Source organism: Triturus cristatus, chromosome 6 (genome assembly GCF_964204655.1).
Source record: "Triturus cristatus chromosome 6, aTriCri1.1, whole genome shotgun sequence".
Classification (NCBI taxonomy): Eukaryota; Metazoa; Chordata; class Amphibia; order Caudata; family Salamandridae; genus Triturus; species Triturus cristatus.
The window spans coordinates 1,895,375,333-1,895,389,389 of NC_140589.1; the positions used below are offsets into that span (position 1 = coordinate 1,895,375,333).

The 14,057-nt window shown below is 43.4% G+C and overlaps 1 protein-coding gene across 1 annotated transcript in view; it reads left to right on the forward strand.

Annotated features, from left to right (window-relative positions):
• Positions 1–14,057, forward strand: part of LOC146822338 (uncharacterized) — a 34,050-nt gene that overhangs the window by 13,546 nt on the left and 6,447 nt on the right. The window contains exons 3-4 of the mRNA XM_085613419.1: positions 12,276–12,335; positions 13,720–13,746. The gene's annotated coding sequence lies outside the window, so the exon portion shown is untranslated. The remainder of the gene's footprint in view (positions 1–12,275; positions 12,336–13,719; positions 13,747–14,057) is intronic.

Sequence of the window (14,057 nt, forward strand, 5' to 3'; positions counted from 1 at the left end):
TCTAAACTCTCCTGAATCCAAAGGCTAGTGAGCTACAGCAGATACCAGAACCTGGTTGAATGAAATCGCCCAACATGCTCTCCATCCTTCCACGCTGTGTCATTTAGAATGACCAATGATGCAGGAGTCGTCTGTCTGGATACCTCTTCCAGGAGTGCGTTGTCAGCTATATTCGGTTTCTGAGTCGATTTGGCATCTATGATATATCTCGTGTTGAAAAATGATAAGGGTTCCTAAACTTTCAAAGGCTTTACCCCTTTGTACATTATCGTTCTTAGGTCTCACTGAGTCAGCGCGCATGCGCTGCTCAGAGAGACTTTAGTAGGTGAGTTTTCAAAGTGCTGCTGGCTGGCGACAAGCTTGCGTTCACGCCCGTTGCATCATTCAGGGAGTCCTTTCGTTGGCGCTTTCATGAGGACATGATGAGGAAACTGGAAACTTTTGGCACATTCTCTTTAAAAGCACAGCATGTTGGCGACTGCTTAGTCGATTAGACCTATGTTGCGCTTTAGATCTCAAAGCGCTATGGTGGTCCATCAGGCAATATCACGCCCACCTAAAATATATCTTCCATCGCTGACTCAAAATGCTTTCTCTTTCCACAAACTCGTTGTTTGTGTTCCTTTATTTTGAGATGCTTTTAGTATTACTGCTTTGTGACTTAAGGAACATTAAGGAAATGTTACAGTGAAACTGGACAAGACTCAGTGTTTATTTCTGATCGCAGCGGCCACTTCATGTCTGTTGCACCATTCAGGGAGTCCTTTCGTTGCCGCTTTCATGAGGACATGATGAGGAAGCTGGAAACTTTTGGCACATTCTCTTTAAAAGCACAGCATGTTGGCGACTGCTTAGTCGATAAGACCTATGTTGCGCTTTAGATCTCAAAGCGCTATGGTGGGTGCAGCAGTTATAACTTATGAAATATGGGGTGCAACTCACAACGAGGGGCAGGTTTGAATGCACATTGGTAGTAATCGAACTCTTAAGATGATGGGCTGTGTGTATCCATTATCAGCACTCAGTCTTTGCTAAGTGATCTTGTTTTGTTTTTGTTGTTGTGTCAATGCTTTGCTGCGCCCGTTTGACTTACAACGTGCTTTCTCTTTCTCCAAACTCCTATGTTTGTGTTCCTTTTATTTTGAGATGCTTTTAGTATTATTGTCATACACACAACCACACATACAACCCCACACACACCCAACCACACACACACACAACAACACACACACACAACCACACACACACACACCACCACACACACACACAACCACACACAACCACACACACACACACAACCACACCCACATACACACACATACACACACAACCACAACCACACACATACACCCACAACCACACACATACACACACAACCACAACCACACACACACACAACCACACACATACACACACAACCACACACACACACACACACACACACAACCACAACCACACACACAAAGGGAGGAGACAACTGCAGCAGGACCTTCGGCTCGATCAGGACAGCAGAACCACCGGAAAAGGAACCCCTCTGCACGACCTGGGCAGCAAGAAGTTGTCACTGGAGACATCGTGATCCTATGAACAATAGTGTCATCAATGATCTAATCCAAACTGTAAACTGTGACAAATAACATCCCTATATATTGCAGTACCACAAAAACAGCAACAAGCATTGGCATAGCCAATAGGTGTCGCCTTTGGGACCTTATAATTGTTTTGCCATGCAACAGTTGTTGTTGCACCAAGGATATTGTGCTCCATAACTAAATACTTATAAGGTCCCAAAAGCGAGACCTATTGGCTATGCCAATGCTTGTTTTAAATGGGTACAATGCAGCATGTGAAATCTTGTCATAACGTGATGACGCAGAAGCGTGTAGCCATTGCATACATTGCACTCTTGGCTCACTGAAGCTGTAGTCTTCCCGGGCATGCTTCTTGTAGTCCACTTATTGAATCTCGCAATTAGCTGATATTTGGAGATGTGTGTCATATGTTGTGTGTGCATTTCTAGAATAGTATTGTGTCTTGGAATTTGGTTAATTTTGGACTCATTGGTCAAACAGGGCCCCCAGTGATAATCATTCTTTGTCCACACATCCGTGTGGGGCTGATTAAATTTTTTGGAGGCGGCTTGTGAGGAATTGAGATTTAGTGTTAGGCTGGTTGCACCTGTAATGTAATGTCTCGTTGATACTGCTGTGTAATTTTAAGATCTGTCCCATAATTTGTCGGCATCCACTCAATTAGTGTACTATACATCCGAATGTAAGGGATGATAATTTGTCAATCACAGTCCATGTGAAGTCATTTTCGGAGTGTCTCATTTTTTTTTTTTACTTTTACACCTGTAGGTGCTTTTGTGCTCATTGATTCGGGTACGAATCTTCCTTGTTGTCATGCCGACATACCTCAATCCACAAGGCCAGAGCAGCATGTAGACTACATTCATTGAGTCAAAATTGGTACGTTGCTTCAGTCTCCAGGGTGTTTTTAGTCTTAGATCAAAGCCTTTTGCCTGCTTAGTGAGGGGGCAGATGTTGCAAAGGCCACACAGGTAGTGTCCAAAAACCTGGGGGCAGATTCCATATATAACTTATGTTTTTTTTTTTTTTGGTTGGTTAAGGTTTTAGTCTTGTTTGCATAAGTGAATCCTTTAATGATCCACCATGTTAAAGGAAAACATATGGTTTCTGCAAATTAAGGGGACCCTACATGAGGATTCTCCAGTGCTTATTATTTTTTAGGTCTCGCCTGACCGAGTGCTTGCGCTGGTCTGGCGAGACTTTAAGTAAGGGTTTAAAAAAATGCTACCGCCGGCTACAGCTTGCAGTGCGCGGGCACGCGCTTGAGCAGAGGCACCATATGGCATTCCTCATGCTCATTAAGTGCATCGCTCGCCTGATCGCGATCACTTTCGCGTCGCACGACGGCCGCATGCGCACCACTCCCTTTATACTCTCTCTTGTTGTAGGTTCCTCGTAAGAATTTACTTATGGTTCACAGACTTCCACCCACCCTCAGTGTCTGAAGCCTCAGAAAAGAAGTTAAAAAACACACACACACAGCCTAATGCAGATGGCAGGAAAAGAAGATTTTGTGACGTTTCCCAAAACAGCGCAGAAAGAAATTTCAAAGCAGAGGGCATCGTCATTAGAACACATATTAAACGTTAATTTTTACCCTGGGAAGTTTGCTAAGCATTTACAAATATAACACATTACTGTGATAGGCCTAAAAAGGTGTGCTTTTATTAACCTTCGGTAAACCTCTTTTCTGGTGTTTTATTTGCTGTCTCAATACAGGTGCGTATTTCAGGTCCTCTGTAAACTATAGAATGTATTGTATCTTCACAGAGCTGCATTCACATCGCTCGACGCGCTGAACCGAGTCTTCTCAAGGTTATCCCTTGAGGCTAGTATAACCGCATATTTACTTCTAAATCCGTGTACAACTTTGATTTTCTTTTAAAATCAATTCCCCAGTAACACAAATAAGTTTGTATGTTTTTGATGTGAGCACATTGTGAATTGTGTGGTCTTCAGAATTCCAGTAAATACAGTTTTTAAAACAACACTGTATACTTCCAAAATGTGTAAAGCTTCTAAAACTTCACAACCTACATGCATGGGTTGTGAGCCATTGCCCCGCCATGCCGCAAACAAGGGTTATGCCAGACCATTACTGTTATTAGATGCTGACCACTTGCTGTTGACATTACACGGGTTACATCATCATCCCTAAAACATCTGATCATAAGTTTAAATCCCACTGAGGCCGACTCATCCTTTCCGCCTTCTGATGTCTGTAAACTGAGCACCAATACACTTGTTAATAGTTAAACCTATTGTTATGCATGGCTTACACGGAGACCTCCTATCGTGAACAACAGGTTCTAAATCTAGTTATTCACAGCTAGGACAGTAACAACAGTGGGGAAACAAAAGTGTTTCCCACTGTTGCTATGTCATGAATGATTTCTAGGCATCAGAGTTCTCAGAGTCTGTCAGTGCAGCAATAACACTGTAGAGTTATAGTTATGTCAGGTTTTTTTAATAACTTTTGTGCCATTTCACGAATCGTAAAAAGAAGCTTTCCAAAATAAAAGTTTATGCGCCTAAGCTCTGCCCTGGAATATTTCAGGCTGATCCGTCAATCATGGACCGAGAAAAAGGGTGGTCCTTAAACACCTTTTCCCCATGCAATTTCTATAGGGAACATTCAACAACAGTACAGAAAACAAGCATTGGCATAGCCAATAGGTCTCGCTTTTGGGACCTTTATAAGTATTTAATTATGCAGCACAGTATCCTTGGTGCAACAACATCAACTGTTGCATGGCTAATCACTTCTAAGGTCCCAAAAGTGACACCTATTGGCTATGCCAATGCTTGTTTTATTTGGTTGGAGTGTGTGTCGTACATAGAGATACAAGTGCAGCGTTCATTTTTTGGTTTCTCAAAAAGTTGGTAGAAGAGATTCTGACGTCATTACCTGCTCTTTTTAAGACCATCTTTGTAAGGCTCACAGGATAGGTTTTTTTGCCTCTAATTTGCTGGTCAATAATGTTGCATGCTGTTCATAGCATTCTTCTTGGTGCAGTTCCTCCTTAATCTTAGGAACTGGCCTACTGGTAAATTATCCCTCAGTGATTTGGGATGGAAACTATCATCCCTTAGAAGGTTGTTCCAGTCTGTCGGTTTATAATAGACATGGAGTGGGTGTAACTCACGGAGTTTCACACTGCAGAATTCCGCGGAGTTACATAACAACTCAGTGATATTCGATGGAGTTATGCAAGCAAAAGAATTCGGCACATAGCTTGTTCCACGCTGTAAAATTAGTGCGAATGGCACTACATGGTGTTTCAGATGGCGCTGCTGCTTTCTGCCGCTTGAATAGATTTTCTTCTTGAGTGGCTGCAAACATCTGCATTAAAAAAATCTCAGACAGACGTGTTCTAGTGCTCAATTTTCGCATGGATGAAGCGATCAATTTAGCGATCAGGACCACCTTGCACTGAGATTCTCTAATCTGTGTTAGAGGACCTCTGTGGGCCCAGAGTTTAAAAGAATAACTCGATCCTATTGGACGAGGGAACTATTTTCGTGGTTTCGATATTTGGTTCTGGAAATCGTCTGTAAATCTGATTGTCTGGCTGCAACAAGAAAAACATGTTGCAGCTGTCATTATAGGAATCAGTCACTCACTTCCCAAGTCCTGAAAAAAATTGCATACAAATGAATGGTGGGTAAACCCTGACCCCCAGGCCATGTCGGGGGTCCCAAAATGTTCTCATTTAAAGAACAAACTTTTTAAAAGGTATATTTTGTTGGTGAATTTTGCAAACGTGCAGCAGAGGTCCTAGTTCTCTGTTCGACCTCCTGCAGTTTTGTGAACCCCATGGAAGGTAGGACAAGGGACCAGAACCCGGTAAGAGTTTGCAAATGCTTGACTAGAGTCCACGGACATCAAAAACATTTTTAATGAGCCCCAGAAATTCACTGAAAAAGAAAAAAGTTTAAAGTGAGGTCTTGATTTGCGTTTGGTTATAACATCTTAATATATGCTACAATTCTTTTTTTGAAGATTACTGATGGACCATGGAGGACGGGCTACTATCCGTCACGGTGGTGGAGAATGTATTGCTTGAAACTCGGACAGACATTAGTTCATCCTGTATGGAGATGACAGCGGACCAGCGGGCAGCTCTGTATGTTAAAGGAACCAGCATCACAGCGGTTCCTTCACGATACAAAAAGTTTCTTAGCCAGCTGTTGGTTTTGATGTGCATCCGTATACAATAAATGACCTGTTCACGCGGTGAAAACACAGCTCATACACCTATTAGAGTTGTCATATATTTTTAGACAATCTATAAAGCAAGTGGTTACGCCATCTATACTGCTATAGGTATGAATCACCAATAAAGGAAAGAAAAAGGAATTTCATACGAAGTGAAAGCTATCTCTGTAGCCCCTGGCCTGTGTCTCTAACACCGTGATGTGGTGAAAAAAATTGTAGTGAAACAATTGTGAAAGTGGAGTGATGGTGCCTCACGGTAGCAACACCAGGGAGGATAAAGCAGGAAGGTACTCGCCTGCTACCTCAAGATCTCATCATCAGCTACCACCACTCCAAAGAAAGAAGTGTGTAAAAGAAAATAAATGGGTTAAGACCCAAAAGACAAAGTGCTAGGGTGTGTAATAGGAAATAACTGTGCAATGATTCGTGCACCAAATGCGACCCCACAACTATTAACAAACTTGAGCTAGATCACACTGGCTTTCGATTATTATTCTGTGCTGTGTGTCTGCTCATATTAAAATGCCGACATGTTTCATTGCCTTAGGATAAACTCACGGCAATTTCTTCAGGGCGTGGGGTATTATCGCTCCACCCTGCACCACCGCTTGTCTATTAAAAACACTTCTATCAGAGACACAGGGAGACAAGAGATAGACAAACAACACATAGCAAGATTAGTTGGCATCTGATTAAAAAGGAAGAACGTTATGCAGTATATACTGTTTCCCTGACTGCATATCCTCCAAAACATTTACCGGGATGTTGCCCAACATGGGCATACCTTTAGCCTCTGGCACTTGTGTGTGTGCGACTGTAATCACTCCTTCAAGGCTCTTCCGGTCACCTCCTAACGTGAGTCTGTAATACATAACGAAAATCATGAGGCCGTGGGAGATATAACTTCCCCATATGACCACCATTAAGTGTTCGTAATTCAATGATAATGCTCTTGTGCCCTGTTTTTGGCATGTAATAACCCTTCTGTAGTAACTTTCACTCATCGTGTGATCAAAAAAGTCCCTATACTGTGTGGTAACCATTACTCCTTAGCCCCGTCGCCGACCAGTTTGTTAAACCTATAGCGTATACTCTCACTATAGCTATGACAAGCCGCATGACAGAGGTTACCATTCCTCTTTGAAAAAACCTTCCAAACGCACCCGCTAGGCTTTCCAAACACACCCGTACGTCAAGACTCACCGTGACCGAGTACGTATCCGGCATCAACTCGGCACCGCGTCTGCCCGGCTGTTGTGTATCGTGGATATACGCGTAAGCACGCTCACCACGTGATCGGACTCAAAAGTTCCCGCCCTGCCTAGGGGATCAAGTTGTTTAACACTATTGCAGTCACCGCCATGATTAAATGGCGAAATCATCAGTAAGGGCTTCATTTTTTGCAATTTCCCACGCTCAGAGAGAAATGCATTACGATTTTGGCAACGGTGGATATGGCATCTGTCCATATCGATTAAATGGGCATTATCATTTGCAATATTCTTAAAAACCTTAACAAAGAATTTTAACAAAAAATTAAAAGTATTACAGGGCCACATATATGACCACACATAATCCTATATGCAGTTACTATGGCTCGGTCCAAGCAATCATATTGAGGTCAGTTTAACTCAACACCCGTACGGACCCCTGCTGTAAGGTTAAATGTATATACAATCCCCATCAACTTTATTGAACCATTGGGGACATAAAGACACGATATTTGAAGTGCTGTATCCACTATACAAAAGCATATGTTGCCCCAACTGCGCTACCTGTAATGTACACAACCACCCATGATGGAGTCACTCAACAACCCTTGTTCCAGGCCAGAATAGCATGATCAATACCAAATAACTTTATTGGCAATAGCTGTGCATTATTGGGAGAGTCTGTACTAATGATTGAATTTTTCAACAAAGGGTTTGTTGTTATTGTGGACAATAAAGTAACATAGTCCCCACAGATAGAGCTCAAAAACACTGGTACATCATATCGGGTAGGGATATCGCCCTGAAACGATATAAAAAATGAGGGGACTATATTTTTACCTTGTTCCATTCAATAAGATCATTCAATCCGATTTGATCTACACCTTCCTGATAAATCCAGCGTGCTTCCCTGGTACTCAATCTTGTTTCCATATTAAATTGGTCCCCCATCACCCTCTCTAGAACCACCCAGCGAACATCTTTAGGGGTGTGTTTATGAGATTGGAAATGTTGCACCAATCTAGTGCTCAATTTACCTGCACGTAATGTACTGAGGTGTTCTTGTATCCTTGTTTTGACCTTCCTGGTGGTTAGGCCAATATAGTGAAGATCACAGGGGCACGTCAATCTGTAAATAACATTTGTTGTGTTGCAGTTGCTGAATTTGTTTAGAAACCAAATTTTATTATTAGCAAGAGTAACACTTTTCGTTGGAGATGTGAACACACAGACTGAGCAACTCCCGCATGGGTAGTGTCCCTGCGGGATATTGGTTTCCCGTAGATCTTGTTTGGGTCTAGTGTGTACCAACCGATCGCGGATGTTAGCTGATCGTTTGAATGCAAACCGAGGTGGAGGCATTTGCATATTCGTGGTGTTTAACAAGTGCCAGTGCCTGCGGATAGTCTGTCTGATTTTGGTGGAAAGTGGGCCAAAGGTGGTAACCACTGGGATACAATCACCGTTCTTTTTAGGAGTCTTTTCCAACAGTGCAGCGCGTGGCGTGTTGGTTATAACATCTTAATATATGCTACAATTCTTTTTTTGAAGATTACTGATGGACCATGGAGGACGGGCTACTATCCGTCACGGTGGTGGAGAATGTATTGCTTGAAACTCGGACAGACATTAGTTCATCCTGTATGGAGATGACAGCGGACCAGCGGGCAGCTCTGTATGTTAAAGGAACCAGCATCACAGCGGTACAAAAGATACAAAAAGTTTCTTAGCCAGCTGTTGGTTTTGATGTGCATCCGCCAAACATATAATATTATTGTTCAAACACAAACTCTATATGTAGTTATTGAAAAAACTAATGACCCCCTGTTTAAAATGAGGGTCTCTAGTTGGCAATGGTTTGCACCTTTGTCCAAATAGGGACCATCTTGTCAGGATAAGGGGGGATACTTAATAACCCCATCTCACCTCCTTGGTAACTTGGCACAAGCAGTCCGGCTTATCTTGGGGGCAGTGTGAAGCATTTGCATATAACCAACAGTAATAGAGTGAAAACATCACACCAGTTTTAGAAAAATTACCAATATTTATCTGTGCAACCAAGACCACAACGATTCAAGACCAACATACAGTAATAAAAAAATAGGCAGTTTGCAAGTATGACTTAAAAATACAGTTCCTTGAAGTCGGTAGCTCCATCCGGTGCTACCGCGGTGCTGAAAATAACACAATCCAACAGTTCCGGCTGACCGCGTCGGTGCAAATCGGTGTTCGTGTCAGCAGACTTGTAAACAGTACCTTTGGATACAGCCAAATGTGGTTGCAGTGTGAAGCGTAGCAGTGCCCTCCAGTCTCGGTGCAGGCAATGGCTCATTGACAGTCGTCCAGCGCCGTCGGTGAGACCAGAGCTACAGTGCGGAGTGAGGCGGTGCGACCAGGTCATGGTGCAAGTGACAGTGCTGGTTGAAGTGAGCTGGCGTCCGTCGGCGTAGACTACGGTGTGGGACGGGGGCAGCGCATCGCATAACTTGCGAGCAGTGCCCCCAAACCACAATGCGGTGACTGCTGTCGCAGGCAGCGACGTCGGTAAGACCAGGGCAGCAAGGTTAAGCGGGGAGGTGAGGAGTGGTGCCAACAGGTCGCTGTGCAAGCAGCAGCTCGGTGGCGGAGGCAGTCTTGGGTGAGACCAGGGTTGCGGTGTGAAGTGCGGCGGTGCCCTCTGTGGTGCCCTCACGACATGGAGTTCACAGCAGTGTCGGTGACCGTGTCTGCTGCTTTCCCCCTCTGTGGCAACTGAAACTGTAGTTCCAGAGGCAATACCCAGAGGTAGGTGAATGCTTTGCTGTAACTGAGACCTTGTGAACAGGAGGCAAGCTCTATTTCAAGCCCTTGGAGATACTCAGCAACAAGTAAAGACAGTTCAGTCTAGTCCTTTTACTCCCCAAGGCAGAAGCAGCAATTGCAGGCCAACCCAACAAAGCAACAACACAGCAATGGGGCAGTACTCCTCCTGCAGTTCTTCCAGCTCGTCTTCTTGGCAGGTTCCTTGATCCAAGCAAATTCTGGGGTCTGGACCCCAATATTTATACTGCAATTCTCTTTGGCAGAGAGTATCTGTGCTTAGTCCAAACCAGTTCTATCCTCCCTGGCCCAGCTTCCCAGGAGGAGATGGAGACAGCATTGCCCAAGGCAGACCTGTCCCATTCAGGTGCAAGGAAATCTCCTCTTGCTACTCTAAATGCAGCCCAGGCCTATTCAGCCCAGCCCTGACTCATCCAGGAAAGGCAGGACACACCTCGACCCACCCCCCGTGGCTGTCTGAAGAGAATGTACATCCCCAGCCCCTGTCACTCCAAAGCCAGATCGTCAATCCACAACCCAGCAGAGGCACATAGGACGGCAAAGCAAGAAAATACCTACTTTCTAAAAGTGGTATTTTCAAACATAGAACATAAAAATCATCTTCACTAAAAGATGCGTTTCTACATTCTGAGTACAGGCATACTAAACTCCATTTCTCTATCTTGTCCCTATGGGAAGATATACTGATAAAATATTACAGAGTATTCCCCATTCAATCCTATGGGGCAGATAGCCTTTCAACAGTAAAAAACAAATGCACTGTAGTTCACTATCAGGGCATGTCACACACACCAGTACATGTCCTACCTTTCAAACACAATGCACCCTGCCCAAAGGGGTACCTTGGGCCTACCTTAGGGGTGACATATGTAATAAAAGGGAAGGTTGGGGCTTGGCAAGTGGGTGCACCTGCAAAGTCGACATGGTAGTAAGAACTGCGTGTAGACTGTGTTGTCAGGTCTGAGAACCCTTTGAAAGGCTGCTCGTGTGGGTGGAACAACCAGTGCTGCAGGCCCACTAACCACATTTGATTTGCCTGTCCAGGCATGCTCAGTGCACTTTACTAGGGACTTACCAGTAAATCAAATATGCCAATAATGGAAACACCAATCTTTAGTCCTATTTACACTAGGAGCACTTTCACTTTACCACTGAACAGTAGTGAGAAGATGCGCAGAGACACTAAACCAGCAAAAACAGCGTCAAAACCAGAAAGCAAAAATAATGTGGAAACACACCAGGCCTAACAACACCCCTCTTCCCCCCCCCCCCCCCCCCCCCCAACACCAAGGATTTCTGTTGCAGGGTGTGGGGTTCCATATATGTGTGTGTGTATTTTTTTTCTATTCTCTTTTCCATTGTCACTCCCAACCAGGCTACACAGGGAGGCCGTATTTTTGTTGTCAATATAAATGCTGCAGTTAAAACCAACAGATCCGGTGTTGGGAATGTTCTGTCTTAATTTTGCAAAACATTATAGTTGTGGGGCTGCCAGTCCTTTTCCAATCTACAAAAGGTTGAGTAAAGGAAAAAATACTGAAATGTGAATGACGCAACAGACTTATGGATGACGTCTGACTGAAAACCATTAGACTGAAAACCATTAGAAGCGTTTTACGCACATTTGATGCGCTCAAACTAATACCCAACCTAAAAAAGACAATGGATCTGGTAGTGGCTGCCAACCTTTTTGCCTTTGCTAATGCTTTTTTGTAATGTTTTTGTTGGTCTTTATTACAAATGGTACAGATAGTTGAAAGGTTAGCGAAATAGAGTGGCTTGCAAAACAAATAGAGTCTTATAAAGACAGATGGGCAGGGTTGGAAAAACAGATTGATAAAGATAACCCTTCGGATAGAGTTAGATCAACTTGAAAAGATAGATACATTGATAGAATGATAATTTACAAAGATAGATAGAATTCAAAGAGATTGATTAATTTGCAAACATAAGTCGCATGGATAGAATGACAGTAAATAGGTTGATAGACCGGTAGATACATACATAGAAGGACAGGTAGATAGACTGGTAGATCGACACACAGAGATAGATAGGGTTGCAAAGACAGACCACACAGCACAGATTCAACTAGTAAAGTAATAATTAAATACCTATATAAGCACTGCAAACAAGAGCACTGAAAATAAATGAAAGACCTTCAAGCAGGACATACAGACTAAGTTGGTTTACAAGCATAGCTGTAGACCTCAATTAAAATGCATTCAGGAGTGCAATTATAAATGCATTTCATTGCATGCTGTCACTTAACGGGCAAATAACCACAGATACTAAGGAAGTTAAGTGAGGGGTTTTATTTATGAGTTCACTATATAAGCCAGGTGACCACTTAGTCTGGATGAAGTTCAGTTTGATTATACAAAGTGAAAAAAAGCAAAAAAGGTCTTTAACTCGTTGTCTATTTTTCTTTTCTAGGTCCTGGCGGAGTCATCGGCCTGTTTTCTTGATGCCCTCGGAAAAGAAAAGATTGCCAGGGTAAGTCGCTCTTCTTTCTAATACTAGGTATAAGAGAGGATAGGCTGGTTCCCAGAGAGCAAAACACCCATGCTCCTGATTTAGCCAACAAAAATGGTGGACGAGAAGACTTTGTCTTTGGTTTGTTCAACTTACGAAAAAGAATGTAAGAGTGAAAGAAACAAATTTCACTTATTGTGTCAACTGACTATTTCTACAAGGCTTATAGACATTTAATATTTTAAGCCCTAGGAGTGGAATGATGAAAAAGGGAAAAAAGAAAGAGGGAACTACAAAACATAAGCACACAACCCAATAGATTGCCGGTCTGCTTTTAACACCTACGGTTTCACCTGTCTCCCCAAGATCCTGCCCCTTACCTGGCTCAGCCATGTTCTCCTGATACGTGGCGGGTGTTGTGTCTGGTCCGGTACTCGGCCGCGCTCTGCCATTGCAAGTTCGCTGCCAGTAATGAAAGAATTCTGGAAGGTGGTGGCAGGGAATTCGGTTACTGCTTCTCCTCCGGTACTTTCACCAGGAAGTGTGGCGGTCCAAGCAGCTGGGATGATGGGGTTATTAAACCCTCACTGGTTTTCTCGCTTCCAGCCTCTGGCGAGAAAACAGGTTGGTTTTGGCCCCTAAAAATCTTCACATGTGTAGCTCTTACCGGCATCTGCACCAGTGCTGCTTTTCCCTTCGGTGTTTTCTGTTAAGCCACCTTCATCCGTATTCCGGGGTTTAAAAAGTCCTCCCCGCTCTCTGATTGGTTCTGCGGTGACCTCGTGACCGGCACCATCCGGTTCTCCTGAGGTTGCGGTTTCCTTTTCTGTCTGACCCTCGTGATGGCTATCGGGCTGTAGAGGAAGAGAAGAGTGTTCAGGTAAGCAGAGAACATGCCAGGGAATGGTATGCTCTTCTGATTCCTGTTCCTTCTCCCTTTTACAAATGCATTCTAAAAAGTGAATTACTTTATGAAGGAACTATTCAAATGGACACCATCTGCTATACTCTGAGAAAGCTGAAATCGTGTAAACAAAGGCAGCTCCAGAAGGAATTTACAACATCATTAGCAGGAGGCAGTCACGGATCAACTGCAGTCACTGAGGTTAGCCAGTAGCTGAAGTAGGCTGACCTACTGCCCCATGCTGTATTCTGTAGTGGGTGGAATCAAATTGTGAATGGCGCAGCAAACGACCAATGGATGGAGAGCTAAAACCCTTAAGTTAATCATATATGTAATTTTTGTAAAATATAAGGTTTTGGCTAACACCAGACTAAATGGAAAATGGTGCATGTGTAATTCTGTAGGTGTGCATGTTGGTGGAGGGAAAATGTGCATGCCTACAGAGTGATGCAACAGACGGCAACCTCATTGTTTTTCTTTCTTTTTTCTGATGTTTTGCAGCATTGGGAAAGCCTATACGTCTAAAAGGTGAGACATATTGATGTTGTTGTCATTCTGTGTTTAAAATGTTTGTAAACCCCTTTTCCTTGTGTAGATATGGTCAGAGACTCTGATCTCTGGAGTTACACTATGTGGAAGAAGCTCATAGTACAAGTCCAGATCCTGTCCCAGGGTCTGATAGTATAAATGACTCCCTTGCAGCAATTGCTTATGTTTCTTGCCGTTATTGGAATGCTCTGCGTTGCATGTTCCATCTTGTATTATTTGTTAGGTTGTGTGATAATTGGAGCATTCCCTGGATATGAATGGGGGCATCTTGTCGCAATGGATTTAACATT